The sequence below is a fragment of the Coenobita brevimanus genome, chromosome 5 (assembly GCF_032717465.1).
Source record: "Coenobita brevimanus isolate Jiangsu-jjx chromosome 5, ASM3271746v2, whole genome shotgun sequence".
NCBI lineage: Eukaryota > Metazoa > Arthropoda > Malacostraca > Decapoda > Coenobitidae > Coenobita > Coenobita brevimanus.
The window spans coordinates 35,125,967-35,142,173 of NC_136958.1; the positions used below are offsets into that span (position 1 = coordinate 35,125,967).

Sequence of the window (16,207 nt, forward strand, 5' to 3'; positions counted from 1 at the left end):
AGGAAGACCACGAATAGGATGGATGGACAGTGTGAAGAGAGCGCTGGATGCGAGAGGGATGTCTGTTGAGCAAGGAAGAGTGCCTGTGAGTGACAGAAATATATGGAGAGAATTGTGAATGAATAAGTGATGACGCAGCCCTGAGGGGATATTCTCCCACATTTGGTCTGATAAGCTAGTCAGGTCAGGTGCGGGTAAGGGGATGGGTCTGTTATGATGTGGCAGGGGTAAACCAGTTCTGCTGTTGGGCCCTGCTGCGGATGTCACTGATTGCATTGCGCAGTTAACCCTTGTGCGGTGTGGTGCGGTGAGGATCTGTCCGTTCTCCCCTTTGGGGCTAAGATGCGAATGAATGTGTTTGAATGGATGAGTAAATGGAGAGTGTGTCATCCTGTCTCAGCTACCTCCCTTTCCTTGGGAGAAGCACCAGGTATATATATATATATATATATATATATATGTATGTATATATATACCCGGCATTGCCGGCCCAAGAAGGCGAATACCCTAATCCTTTTTTTTTATTTCAATCTTTTTACTCCAGAAAGACCATACACCTCTTATGCTTTTCAAGAGGGATTATAAGAGGTCCAGGAACTTACTTTTTCAGCTTTCGCAGACTAATGAACTGTATTTGTGTGAACTTGTTTACTATTTCCGGTGACTTCGTAACCTCTGGCTGATGACCTCAAATGACCTCGGAGGTCAACCTCACATAGCCTGTGTCGTAACTGGAGGTCATGTGAGTCTTCATGCCAAAAATTGGGCCGCAAGGCTACCCTGCGTTGTTCAGGCCGGAAAAGGCAAACACTATACCGGTGGCCTTAAATGACCCAGCTCTGGATTTTGACCTTCCTAAAACCATCCTTGGGTCACCCTGATTCAGCATATATATGGGTCTGTGGGTCCCTGGCCCTTGGATTGGGTGTGATTGAAGGATAAACAAACAAACAAAAGATGTGGCTCATATATATATATATATATATATATATATATATATATATATATATATATATATATATATATATATATATTCATTCATTCATTCATTGCCAGATGCCATGTATCCCAAACGGGGTGGCCAAGGGCTTAGAGTTAATTGTTTTACAGGGAGGAGCACTATATATATATATACCATTGGAGCCCAGCGTCCCCAGTACTGGACAGAACTGGGAATTTTCAAATCTTAATGAAGTAGGGAACCCCCAGGTAGGGACCTATGAGCTTCGCGACTGTGAGACAATAGGCGGAGGGCGATACGTTTAGTACCCTACCAGCAAAATGCCTCGCCAAGCAACTCTGGGATCCAATGGGTTAATGACTGACAAATCTGTCAATTTCTTTAACCCAAGGGAGCCCAGTGTCCCCAGTATTGGACAGAACTGGGAATTTTCAAATCTTAATAAAATAGGGAACCCCTGGGAGGGGACCTATGAGCTTCGTGACTGTGAGCCAATGGGCGTAGGGCAGTACACTTAGTACCCTACCAGTAAAATGCCTCGCCAAGCAACTTGGGGATCCAATGGGTTAATGACTGGCAAATCTGTTGGTTTCTTTAACCCAAGGGAGCCCAGTGTCCCCAGTATTGGACAGAACTGGGAATTTTCAAATCTTAATAAAGTAGGGAACCCCTGGATAGGGACCTATGAGTTTCGCGACTGTGAGCCGATGGGCGGAGGGCGGTACGCTTAGTACCCTACCAGTAAAATGCCTCGCCCAGCAACTCTGGAATCCAATGGGATATATATATATATATATATATATATATATATATATATATATATATATATATATATATATATATATATATAATATAATATATATATATATATATATATATATATATATATATATATATATATATATATATATATATTAGAGCCGCATCGTTTGTTTGTTTGTTTATCTTCAATGATAACTCAAGCCAGCCTATCATTGCTCTCTGATTGGTTGCTGGGCTAGTGAGCGGCGATGTCAATGAAGCATTCCCCAACCACACTGTTTGGGTTAGTTGCTGGCTTGCCACGCTTGATGACGACCTGGACGAATTATGTATTATGATTATGGATTATGGATGACAACACAACACTACACGACCGTACAGGGTGGTGAGTAATGACATTATTCAGTCTCTACAGTCTAGAATGATGATTTCAGTGCCAGTACATTCATACTGATAATTGTTGTTATTAATGTTAATAATCAGCCATTATAGATCGTATAGAGTAGCTATAACATGGTTTTTCATTAGCATAATTATCATCATTATTATTACCATTATCATTATTATAAAAGTAGTGGTAGCATTATGTTTATAACTTTTCCGGGTAACATTCTCTATCATTCACATCAATTTTGTATATATTTACCAATCAGTAATCAGGTGGAAATTATGTTCTATGTCATTACAATAGGTAGACAACAACAATAACTATACCATGCTATTTTATTATTATTATTTGGTGCAAATTGCTCTCAAAGTTTGTCACTAATTTTGACAAAACGATATACTATTAAACATCAAGTATAGTCATAGCCATTTTTACAAATTTCTGTGATTTTCACATCATCATATAAAAATTAATGCCTTCAACTATATTGTGACCAGATATGATGACACTGCCTTTAATAGTAAACAAAATGCAAAGAGAAAAAAGTTGCCAAAATTTAACAGTGACTTGCCGTGTTTTTTATATTTGATACTTAGCATCATAACTATGGGCAGCGCCCCTCATATATATATATATATATATATATATATATATATATATATATATATATATATATATATATATATATTGATATATATATATTGATATATATATATATATATATTTCTCCCTACGTGTCAAGTGGGGTTGGTGGAGAATTAGTGCCCCTCCCTGTAAAACAATTAACTCTAAGCCCTTGGCCATCCCGTTTGGGATACATGGCGTCTGGCAATGAATGAATATATATATATATATATATATATATATATATATATATATATATATATATATATAGCCCGACGCCCTAATCCCGCAAAGGGTGGCCAAAGACAAAACGCCTCCAAGTCACTCTGTCACCCACCATTTGACTCCCCTCCCCCCAACTCACCCCCCCCTCCCTCATATACCTCTCAACTCCATCCCTCCACCTCATCCTCGGTCTACCCCTCCCTCTCCTTCCCTCCACCTCACCTACATACACCCTCTTGGTCAGTCTTTCATTCTCCATTCTCTCCACATGTCCAAACCACCTCAGTGTATTTCTCCTGATCTTTTCAACCACATCCACATCTACCCCACAACGTTCCTTCACTTCTTCATTCGTCAACCTGTTCCTCCACGTCACTCCACATGCTCCTCTCAAGTAACTCATTTCCACTGCTCTCACTCTTGACTTGTTCCCCTCTTGCAAGGTCCACGCCTCGCTTCCATATGTCAGGGTAGGGATCACAATACCATCATGCAGTGACTTCTTAACTTCCATACTCACCTCCTTATTTCTCATCACTGCTTTCAGTGTACCAACAACCTTTCTTTCCTGCTGTACCCTTTCACGTACTTCATCCCCCAAAGTTCCATCCTTACTCATCACACTACCCAAGTACTTGAATGCACTCACATTCTCCATATCCTCACCATCCAACCTCACTGCACACTCTGTGACTTCATTCCTCTCAAACGCCATAACTTTACTTTTGTTTACATTAACTTTCAGCTTCCTCCTCCTACACACTGTCCCAAATTCATTCACCAGACCTTGCAACTCCCATTCATCTTCACTCAACAATACTGTATCATCAGCAAACAGCAACACCGGAAGCTTCCAAATCTCACCCTCATTCATTAGGGCCACCCCCACATCCACTGCCCTACCTTGCACCTCCTTTACAACCCCATCCATATATATATTAAACAGCCATGGAGACATCACACACCCCTGTTTCAGTCCCACCCTCAGATCAAAGAACTCACTCAGCTCACCATCCACTCGCACCGTAGCCCTAGCTCCCTCGTACATACTTTTCACAGCACTCAACAATTTCCCCTCCACTCCATATATTCTTAATACCTTCCACATACCTTGCCTATCTATTCTATCATAAGCTTTCTCCAAGTCCATGAAGGCAGCATACACTTTCCTTCCCTTCTCTAGATACTTCTCCACTAAACATCTTAGAACAAATATCTGATCTACACACCCTTTTCCCTTCCTAAATCCCCCTTGTTCTTCTCCAACTAGCTCCTCTGTCATATGCCTAACCCTGTCAATGAGTATTCTACCATATATTTTACCAGTCACACTAAGAAGGCAAATACCCCTATGGTTACCACATACTTCTCTCTCCCCTTTTCCTTTGTACAGAGGAACAATTATACCTGATTTCCAGTCCTCTGGAACCGTTCCCTCTACCCAAGCCAATCTACACAACTTCCATATCCACTCTACAATAATCTCACCCCCATACCTAAGCATTTCACCAAACACTCCATCAATTCCTGGGGCCTTTCCCAGCTTAATCTTCTTCATCGCTTCCACTACTTCCGACCTACTGATCTCTTCCCTCCTCTCATCTCTTCTTCTCCCAGCCATTCCCCAGCCACTTATACTCACACTGCTCTCACTCTCTACATTCAACAAATCCTCAAAGTGCTCCTTCCATCTCCTCAATTTCTCTCTCTTCTCCACCAACAATCTATTATTCCTATCTTTCACTCCCCTATTATTTCCCCTTTCACACTGCCTTACTTTCTTTACCTCCTTCCAAAACAATTTCTTACTCTCCCTCCATTTCACACTCAGATTCCTCCCAAACTCTTCATCCACTTTCTTCTTACTCTCCTTCACCAGTCTCTTAACCTCCCTTCTCCTGCTCACATATACCTCTCTCTTTTCTCTCTCATCTTCTCCCCTACCTCTACTCGCCAACCATTCACTATATGCCTTCTTCTTTTGTTCCACAGCTCGTTTCACCTCATCATTCCACCATGCTGTCCCTTGCACACCCTTGCATCTCCTCCTCACTCCACAAACCACCTCACACGCTGCGCTTATCTCTTCCATGAATATCTTACATACGTCTTCCACCCCTTCCATCTGCTCTAGCTCATACCTTCCCAATCTTTCTTCCACTATGCTCTTATACTCTGTCATTTGCTCACTATCTTGCAATTTCTCCACTCTTCTCACAGGAGCTGCTTCCTCCTGTCTTCCCCTTCATCTCCTCAACCACTTTCTTTGCAGCTCTACCTTGGCCATCACTAAGTGATGGTCCGAGACTCCATTCCCCCACCCTCTCCACACCCTTGCATCCAACACTTGTCTTCTCATTCGCTCATCCACACACACGTAGTCTATCATTGCCTTTCGTTCAACAAGTTCACCATCCATCCTCCTCATTACTCTCCATGTATACCGGTGGATCATCTTATGACGAAAGTAGGTGTTGGCTATTACCAACCCCTTACCAGCACAGATGTCCACCAAAGCACTACCATTCCCATCTACTTCAGCTGGCACACCCCACTGACCAACCACTCCGTCCACTCGTACATTCCCAACTTTGCCATTCATGTCTCCAATCAACAGCACTCTCTCGCTCCTCTCAAGCTTGTCCATACATGCTTCTACTCTCGCCCAAAACTCATCTTTCACTCTTGCCACTCGATCCTCTGTTGGAGCATACACACATACAATCGCCCATGCTTGTATACCTACTTTCATCCTCACTCATACAATCCTTGCACCCACTGTTCCATACTTTCTTATATTCTCCTTCCACTTCTTGCTTATCATCAGACATACTCCCTCTCTTGCCCTCTCATTCTCACTGACTCCCGCACATATACCTACACCGTATTCCCATTCTCTCATCCTTTCACCTTTCCATTTAGTTTCAGTCAATCCACATATATCCACTTTTGCATCCTCAAGCACCTGGATAATCTCTCTCTCTTTCACTTCATCATTCACTCCTCTCACATTCCATGTTCCTACCCTCAGAATGTCCTTTGTCCGTTCCTTAGTCGTCAACGTATGGTCCGTCCGGGTCCAAGGCGCTTTATTTGCTTTTTTAGTTAGTTCTTTATATATATATATATATATATATATATATATATATATATATATATATATATATATATATGAGGGGCTGCCCATAGTTTTGGTGCTAAGTACCAAATATAAAAAACACGGCAAGTTACTGTCAAAGTTTGGCAACTTTTATCTATCTACTATCTATCTATCTATCTATATCTATCTATCTATATATATATATATATATATATATATATATATATATATATATATATATATATGTATATATATATATATTGTGTGTGTGTGTGTGTTCTTACCTAATTGTATCTTTACATGAATGAGTGAAGCTCGTACTGTCCCCTGTCTAAAACCATTTTTATCGTACATATCCTTAAATTTATGAATTCTTTTGGCACAATATTTTATTTGGTAGTGCATTCCACCGATCAATTGCCCTATTTGGGAAACTAAATTTCCTTACGTCTTTATCGCATCTCCTTTTATGCAGTTTTTTGTGTCCCCATTCTGATGCATCCCTATAGGTTATGTGATCATTTGTGTCTATTTTCTCCTTCCCTGATATACATTTGTATAGCATAATCATATCTCCTCTTTTCCCTCTCTCCTGTAGTTTAGGTAAATTCAGTTTTTCTAGCTTTTCTTCATAGCTTAGATCCCTTAAGCTTGGTATAGATCTTGTAGTGGTCATTTGAACTTTTTCAATCTTATCTATTTGCTTTTTCAGATGAGGACTCCAGACTACTGACGCATACTCCAGGGTTGGTCTGATGAATGATGTTTTTATCTTTCTTAGCATGTCTTCATTTATGTATGTGAATGCTATTCTCATATTTGCAAGCAGTGTATACATGTTCCGTACCATCTCACTGATGTGGTCTGCTGGAGATAGTCTGTTACTGATAATCACACCTAGATCCTTCTCTCATTCTGATGTGTGTAGGGTTTTACTTCCTAACTTACAATCTCAATCAGGTCCTTTTCTACTTTTACCAAACTTGATTATATGACACTTGTCCACATTGAATTCTATTTGTCATTAATTGCTCCATTCATGAAGTTTATTTAATTCTTCTTGTAGCTCTTTACAAGAGTCTGCATTAGTAATTTTCCTTTGTATTTTTGCATCATCATCAAACATATTTAGATAGCTTTCACTTCCAATGTTGCTATCTATATCATTTACATACACTAAAAACATAACTGGAGCCAGCACTGAGCCCCATGGAACTCTGCTGGTCATTTCCCTCCTTGATGAGTAATTTCCCTTTAGTACTGATCTCATTTCACTTTTTCTGAGAGAATCTTGCATCCAACAGTACAGTTTTCCTCGGATTCCTCCTTGTTGGTACTGTTTCCATAAAAGCTTTTGATGTACTACTCTGTCAAATGCTTTCTTGAAATCTAAATAGATACTGTCCACCAATTCTTCTCTTTTCTGCAATGTTTCTGTTACTCTGTCATAGTAGCTCAACAGATTAGAAACACATGATTTTCCCTTTCTGAAACCAAACTGTCTTTCTGTTATCATATTGTGTTCTAGATCATTTACCCAAACTTTTCTTATCAGCTTTTCTAATACCTTGCTTACAACACTGGTTAGTGATACTGGTCGGTAGTTGAGTGGATTTTATCTATTCCCTTTCTTGAATTAAGGAACAATGTTTGCTTTCTTCCAAATATCTGGTAGTTTACCATGTCCCAAGGACTCCTTGAAAATTAAAGATAATGGTTTACTTAACTCCTTTGCACATTCATGTAGCACCCAACATGAAATATCATCAGGACCATTTGCTTTTCCTTGTCTAATTTACATAACTCCTCCTGTATTTCTTTTTCTGATATTTGTACAGTATATCTGGTATTATATGTGGACATGCATGTTCCATATCAGCTTTCTCTCAATTATTTTCTTCTGTAAAAATTGATTGGAAATTCTGATTTAGTGCTTCACGAATATCCTTCTCTTGTGTATAGGTGATCCCCTCATCTGTAATGGATTGTATCTTATCTTTTACTTTGGTTTTGCTTCGGATGTAGCTGTAAAATAGCTTCGGTTGATCACTACTTTTATTTATAACGTCCTCCTCAAACTGTTTTGGGGCTTCCCTCCTTGTTCTTGTATAATCGTTTCTTTCCTGTTTATAGTTGTTATATGCCCTTCCACAATTGTGTCTTCTGTATCTTTTCCACAACAAATATCTTCTTTCTTTTGATTTTTTACAGTCTTTATAAAACCATTTCATTATTTTCTTTTCTGCTTCTTTGTGTTGTGGGATGTACTTCTGGACTCCTATTTCATAAAGTTCACAGAATTTTTTATAAGTAGCATTTAAATCTTGTCCTCTAAGCTCCTTTTCCCAATCTATTTCTAAGAAATCCTTTGTAAGATCATGGTAGTTTCCCTTTTTATAATTTAGGCTCTTTTTGTAACTTTCACTACAGTTAACTATGTCATATGCAATCCTGAATTTACAATTTAGTACTGCATGGTTGCTTTTGCCGAATGGAGGGTGATGCACAAAACTGTCAATATCGTTTCCTTGCCTAGTAAATAAAAGATCTAGTACTGATGGTACATCGAGTCCTCTTTTTCTGGTGCTTCCCCTTACATGCTGCGTTAGGAAAAACTTCTGAACGAGATCCAGGAGCTTTTGGTCCCAACAGCTTTCTTGGCTTATTATAACTAGAGTATTCCAATTCATATTTGTATTAAAATCTCCAGGTATGATAATTATTTCCGATTTCTCTTCCATTCTATGTAGTAATGCTCTTAAACTGTATTGAACTCTCTGCCAGATCCTCATATTCGCCTCGTTCCCATGTGTTTGATCTGGATGGCATGTATAAATTTTCTACAATTACTTTCCCTTCAGATGTATTGATCTCTACTACAATCAGTTCTACTTGTAAGGGTATATCTAGTTCTATTTCTTTGACCTTTAGAGTTTTCTTTGTTAATATTATAATTCCTCCTCCTTTTTTTTTAAAGTTCCTATCTCTTCTCCATATATTGTATTCCTCTAAGTTTAGTATGTCATTGGATATCCCTGGTGTTAGTTTTGTCTCAGTTAGGCATATTATTTGTGGTTCATTTTCTCTGATAGAATCATTCATCTCTAATAATTTAGATACCATTCCATCTACATTTGAGTACATCAACTTAATCATATTGTTTACTTACTTGTCATGACTTGGGTCTACTACATTCCTCCTTTTTATTCCCTTCTGGTTATGTACCACTTTCGAACCTGCAATCCATTTACTTTGTAAAAAAAATGTATTCTTCTCCTCCTCTGATCTTCCCTCGTTCTTTATTTTTGCTTCCTTCTTCTCTTCTTTTAGTAATTCCAGTTCCTCTTGAGTTAGGCATCTTTTTATCCATACATTATTGAATTCCTCTTTTTCCATGAGTTTCTTTGCATTTTTTTATTATCTTCTTCACAGTGCTTACATTCTGGAAGGTTACCTTTAGGAGCCTTGACTTATTTCTCTCATATTTCCCTAGCCTTTTGTGTTCCTCTCTGTTTTTATTGCAGATTTCCTCTGATACTTCCTTCAATATGCTCATTACATTTGTCATCTCCTTTTTGTCTCTCGAGATCATGTTTTTTATTTCTTCCTCTTCTATACCAGTGATTACTATAGATTTGTTGATATATGCTGAATCTCTATGATTTTTTGGATTATTCTTTTCACTTCCTTTTTATGCTTTTTTCTTCAACCCTTGTTTCACAGTCTTTCTTTACTTTCACCATTTCAGCATAAGTGGTTTCCACATCATTTTTGTAGCTTTGCATCGCTTCATTCACCTGTGTTATCTTCTCAATATCACTGCTTTGATCTATCAGACTGCTTACTTGCCTAATTGTCTCTGTATCATATTTGAACTCTTCCATGATACTCTCGTGGTCGACTATTGTACTTGCCATTTTGCTAATTTTCCTTCTAAGTGAACCCACTTCTACTGTCAGCTCATCTATTGTTGTGTCTTTCTTGTTGACTTACTTTACTAATTTTTCTATTTCTTCCTTCTGCATGTACAACAGTTTCTTGATTTCATCCATTTCATTCTGAAATGCCATCTCTAATCTGTTTACCCGTTCTACCAGCTTATTGTACAACTCCATTTCAACCAGTTCCTGGTAGAAATCATCATCCTGCTTTCTACTGTACCTTCATCCCTTTTTTTTTTTTTCCAAATATGCTTTACTACAGTACATGTAGGTGGACATTATGCGGTACTAAGAGCACAGATTCTACTAACATTCCCTTGCTCAGACAAAACAACTGATCAGCTGACGTGTGTGTGTGTGTATTTATTTACTTACATATACAGTTAGAGAGAGAGACAGACAGACAGATGGAGACAGAGAAAAAGAAAGAGAATCCCATACATCAGCTTCCATTATTTTAGGGGAATTAGTATTAGTTATCCAACTAGTTCTGGTCGATTTCTGTATGGAAATATGTCATAGTATGTCATGCCTTAAATTATGTATTTTATTATTACTACCGTGAGATGATGTCATTCAGCTAACGATGAGTGCCCTAGTAATGATGGGAACAGACACACTCTCCATTAAATTTTCAGTACGATGAACCTTATAATAATATATTTTACTTTGCCATCGCCAGATGAATTTATTGAATCTGCATGGAGATTTCTTGAAATGAAGGGGATAAACACAGTCTCTTTTGATCCTTTAGTATATTTACATTGTTGATAGCATCAGAAGATCTTATTCAGCTTAGGGAGTGAACCATGACCCTGTCAATACCATGAGGTCATTCTTATACCCATACTTGCAAACTAAGATCAGATGTTATGTTTGGACTGTGCATGCGCGAATATGGACACTTTTAAGCAGTTTCGACGGGAAAGGGGCAAGGGTCAGAAGAAACAGAGAATGATGTGAACAAGTGTGTGTGTGTGTGTGTGTGTGTGTGTTCTTACCTAATTGTTCTTACCTAATTGTATCATTACAGGAATGAGTCAAGCTCGTACTGTCCCGTGTCTTAAACCATATTTATCGTACAAATCCTTAAATTTGTGAATTGTTTTGGCACACACTGTTTCATTCGGTAGTGCATTCCATTGATCAATTGCTCTCTTTGGGAAACTGAATTTCCTTACGTCTTTATCACCTCTCTTCTTATGCAGTTTTTTGCAGTGTCCTCCTGCTGATGCTTATCCATATGTTAAGTAATCATTTATGTTTATTTTCACCCTTCCTGATATGCACTTATATAGCATTATCATGTCACCTCTTTTCCTTCTCTCCTGTAGTGATGATAGATTCAGTTTATTTAGTCTTTCTTCGTAGCTTAGATCCCTTAAGCTTGGTGTCCATCTTGTAGCGGCCCTTTGAACTTTTTCAGTCTTGTCTATATGCTTTTTGAGATAAGGACTCCAGACTACTGATGCATATTCCAGGGTTGGTCTAATGAATGATGTTATTATCCTTCTTAGCATGTCTTCATTTATGTATGTGAATGCTATTCTCATATTTGCAAGCAGTGTATACATGTTCCGTACCTTCTCGCTGATGTGATCAGCCGGAGATAGTCTGTTATTGATAATCACACCTAGGTCTTTCTCTCTTTCTGATGTGTATAGGGTTTTATTTCTTAACTTATAATCCCAATCAGGTCTTTTTCCACTTTTACTAAACTTGATTACATGACACTTGTCCACATTGAATTCCATTTGCCATGTACTACTCCATTCATGAAGTTTATTTAATTCTTCTTGTAGCTCTTTACAAGAGTCTGTGTTAGTAATTCTCCTTTGTATTTTTGCATCATCTGCAAACATATTCAGATAGCTCTCATTTCCAGTGTTACTGTTTATATCATTTATATACACTAAAAACATGATCGGTGCCAGCACTGAACCCTGTGGTACTCCACTAGTCACTTCTTTCCATGATGAGTAGTTTCCTCTTAGTACTGTCGTCATTTCTCTTTTTATGAGAAAGTCTTGCATCCAACAAAACAGTTTGCCTCGAATTCCTCCTTGATGGTACAGTTTCCATAAAAGACTTTGGTGTGGTACTGTGTCAAAAGCTTTCTTGAAATCTAAATAGATGCTGTCCATCCATCCTTCCCTTTCCTGTATTGTGTTTGTTACTCTGTCATAGTAGCTCAACAGATTAGTAACACATGGTTTTCCTTTTCTGAAACCAAACTGTCTTTCTGTTATCATACTGTGTTCTTCTAAATGATTTACCCAAGCTTTTTTTATAAGTTTTTCTAATACCTTGCTTACAACACTGGTCAGTGATACTGGTCGGTAGTTGAGTGGATTTTGTCTATTTCCTTTCTTGAACAAGAGGAGAATATTTGCTTTTTTCCAAATATCAGGTAGTTTACCTTGACTCAAGGATTTCTTGAAAATTAAAAATAATGGTTTACTTAACTCCTTTGCACATTCTCGTAATACCCAACATGAAATTTCATCAGGACCACTTGCTCTTCCTCTGTCTAATCTACTTAACTCCTCCTGTATTACTTTTTCTGCTATTTGTATATCTGGTAGTATGTGTGGACATGCGTGTTCCACATAGTCCCTCTCAAAATTTTTTTCTTCTGTAAAAACTAATTGGAAATTCTTATTTAGTGCTTCACAAATATCTTTCTCTTGTCTATAAGTGATTCCCTCGTCCGTAATGGATTGTATTATATCTTTTACTTTGGTTTTGCTTCTAATATAGCCGTAAAACAGCTTTGGTTGATCACTACTTTTATTTATTATATCCTCCTCAAACTGTTTTTGGGCTTCCCTCCTTATTCTTGTATAGTCGTTTCTTGCCTGTTTGTAATTATTATATGCCCTTTCACTATTGTGTCTTCTGTATCTATTCCACAACAAATCTCTTCTTTCTTTTGATTTTTTACATTCTGTATTGAACCATTTCTGTATTTTCTTATCTGCTTCTTTGTGCTGTGGGATGTACTTCTGGACTCCTATTTCATAAAAGTCACAAAATTTTTTATATACAGCATTTAAATCTTGTCCTCTAAGCTCATTTTCCCAATCAACTTCTGGACAAGATAACTGAAAAAATACTGGATTTTAACCAAACTTCATGAAATGGTTGAAGGGCACAGAGTCGACCTTTGGATATTGAAAATTGTAAGGCAAAGGTCAGCTTCATGGCATTAGGTCAAAGTTCAACTTAGTAAGGTCAACTAGAGCAGTTTTTATCCAATTTAATCCAAAGATATTATTCTTTTATTCATTTGTTTTTTCTTCCTCTTTTCTGTTTAACCCCTTAACCGTGGGGCGTCACTTTCGTGACGGTCGGGCGCAATGGATCATACCGCGGAGCATCACTTTTGTGATTCTGTGTTATTTTGAATTATCCCGGGCTTTCAAGTGGTTGCTTGTATCATCTATCAGTACTGCCAATGTCCAACACTAGTCAGCACTCCAAATCTCATCTGTACTCCCATCCATTGTTGACATTTTAGTGATTTTCCCCCCTTCCTGACTCCCTTCCCTACCTCCCCTCCATTACCCTGTCCTCTCACCTCCCAGACCGCGCTGCGCTAAGCAAATCTCCCCTGGATTTTTCCACAGATTTCATCCATTGAAATACGCCTTATGCCCTATACTTATACAAAATAATATATACCAAAAAAAAATAAAGTAAGTGATAGTGGTATACACCAGGAATTGGCTAATTATCACCTGACAACACCTCACATGCATTCATTCGCTACATTACCATGGTAATTTCCCCTTTGAATTATGCCTTGTAATCTATGTCTGTAATAAAAATATATATCAGAAAGGAAGGGAGAAGCCTACGTGACATTTACATTCACCTGGAACTACATATTTCTTTATGTATTGCCGAGATTTTCTACCAATAACTTATTAGCATGTAAGTTAGTAGCTGTCATCCTCATTGTCATTGTCAACCCTTGCCTTCTCAGATATGCTGTGGCATTTAGTTCCTTGTCCTCCGCTGTGGTCAAAACATGTCGCACTCATGTCCCACCATTTCTGCCGATTCTGCGCCCATTGCAAAGGGCCCCGTGACCTCTACACCCAGAAAAAGTTGTGAGGGAAGCAGGAAAGGACTAAGTGACTCTGCAGTGGAACGTGAACTAGCGGAATTGTCAATGGTGATGATGGATAGTGATTTTGACCCTTCGGGGGAATCGTGTGATGAGCCAGGTGAGGAAATCGTGCCAGAAAGTACTAGTACGAGTGCTTCAGTGTCGAAAGTTATCCCTAGCTCCAAGGGAAAGGAGCTGTTAGTGCAGCAAGGGAAGGAATTTGGGAAGGGAGTGAAAAGGCGGCGTGTTAGCCCCAGAACAATGGCCCCGCGTGACCCAGCCCGCCATGAGTCCCGAGTTGATTCACCTCCCCATTCCCTAAGCCCCACTTCACTCATTTCTTCCTCTTCTTCTGCTGAATTATCTCCAGAGTCTTCGTCGTCGGAGTCACCACCAGCATCAACAGTGAAGGCAGGCCGTAGAGGAAGAGGTAAATCCCTGACCCGTAAAAGTAGAGTTGCTACTAGAGTAAGGGCTGCTAGTGCTGTACGGCAACTCAGGGTCAGTGCGAGTGACCTTGAATGGGGTAAATCTCCCTCACAGCCACCCACCACCCTCACCCATCCTACACCGCCACGACAGGGAATCCTGGACGCCTTCGCGTGGACGGGAGGGTCCGATTTTGTGCCAGAACATTTAGTTTTTGATGAGAGTTCCTCAGGAGTACTGCCTGCCTTCACTCTTGATGATGATGCTGAGTGTGTGGTCTTCCTTTTGCCCTTCCTAGATGACGAAGTCATGCAGCACATATGTGATGAGACCAACAGGTATGAATCACAACGTGCTGCAAGTGGTACAGGTGCAGCCAAGATGCAACAGTGGTCCATGCTGGGAGTGCAGGAGCTGTGTGTGTTCTTCGCCCTCATGCTTCTCATGCCACACTCAAAGAAGCATGAGTTGGAAGAATGCTGGTCCGTGGACCCCTTACTACCCTCACTCACCTTCAATAAGTACATGGCCAGAGATTGCTTCCGGAACATCATGGGAAACCTGCACATTGCCGACAACAATGTACCTTCCCAAACCGACCCACTCTGGAAGATCTGGGAGATTCTGAGCAGAATGAAGGATAAGTTTATGTCATTCTTCCACCCCTTTCAGAAGGTTGTCATTGACGAATCCTTGGTTTTGTTCAGAGGACGTCTTCGGTTTGTACAGTACATTCCAAACAAACGCCATCGCTTTGGAATCAAGTTCTTTGTACTGTGCGACTGTAAGACGGGATACATCCTTGACTTCATCATTTATTCAGCCAGCACTGTCGATCTGGATAAAACACACCCCCTTGGCTTCTCAGGCTGTGTAGTGAAAGTGCTCCTTGAAAACTATTTTGGTGGGAATCATTTGCTGTATACAGACAACTATTATACAGCACCGAAACTTGCCAAATACCTTTCAGAGCACGGCATTGGCTCCTGCGGCACTGTCAAAAGTAATCGTGCCCACTTCCCTAAATTCCCAGAGGCAGGAACCTCGCAGCGAGGAGATGTGCACCTACGCAAGTCTGAGAAGATGCTGGCAATACGGTGGCATGACAAGAGGGTCGTGCACATGTTCACCACCGTACATAAGGGGGAAATGACAGACAGTGGGAAGGTCGACCGTAGGACAGGCGAACCTGTGATGAAACCTGATGCTGTGTTAGACTACAATATCAACATGCGGCTGGTGGACAAGTCCGACATGATGATTGGTGAGATTGACTGCCTCAGGAAGAATACTAGGTGGTACAGGAAAGTTTTTCTGCATCTCATAGACATGACGATGCTGAACGCCTTCATCCTGTACAAGATGAAGGTCAAGCCACCCAAGTCCTTCTCCCTGAGGTTGTTCGCCAGGACTTGTGTTCAGCAGCTGCTGGAAAGATATGGTAGGGTGACAGCAGCAACTCCAAGACGCCATCCAGTAACAATTCCCAACCGACTTGAGCAGAGGGCATATATGGATCGGCACAGACTGGTGCTAATGCCTGCCACAGGCAAGAGGAAGGCTGCGATCCGCAGGTGCCAGGTGTGTGCACATACCACCCAACGCACACCTGAGCACAAATGCACCTCTTGGCAGTGCACTGAGTGCCAGGTTCCCCTCTGTG

At 39.8% G+C, this 16,207-nt stretch overlaps 1 protein-coding gene across 1 annotated transcript in view; it reads right to left on the reverse strand.

Moving 5' to 3' along the window:
- The window catches only part of LOC145398740 (protein turtle homolog A-like), a 357,131-nt gene that overhangs the window by 283,723 nt on the left and 57,201 nt on the right, over positions 1-16,207 (reverse strand). The window lies entirely within an intron of this gene.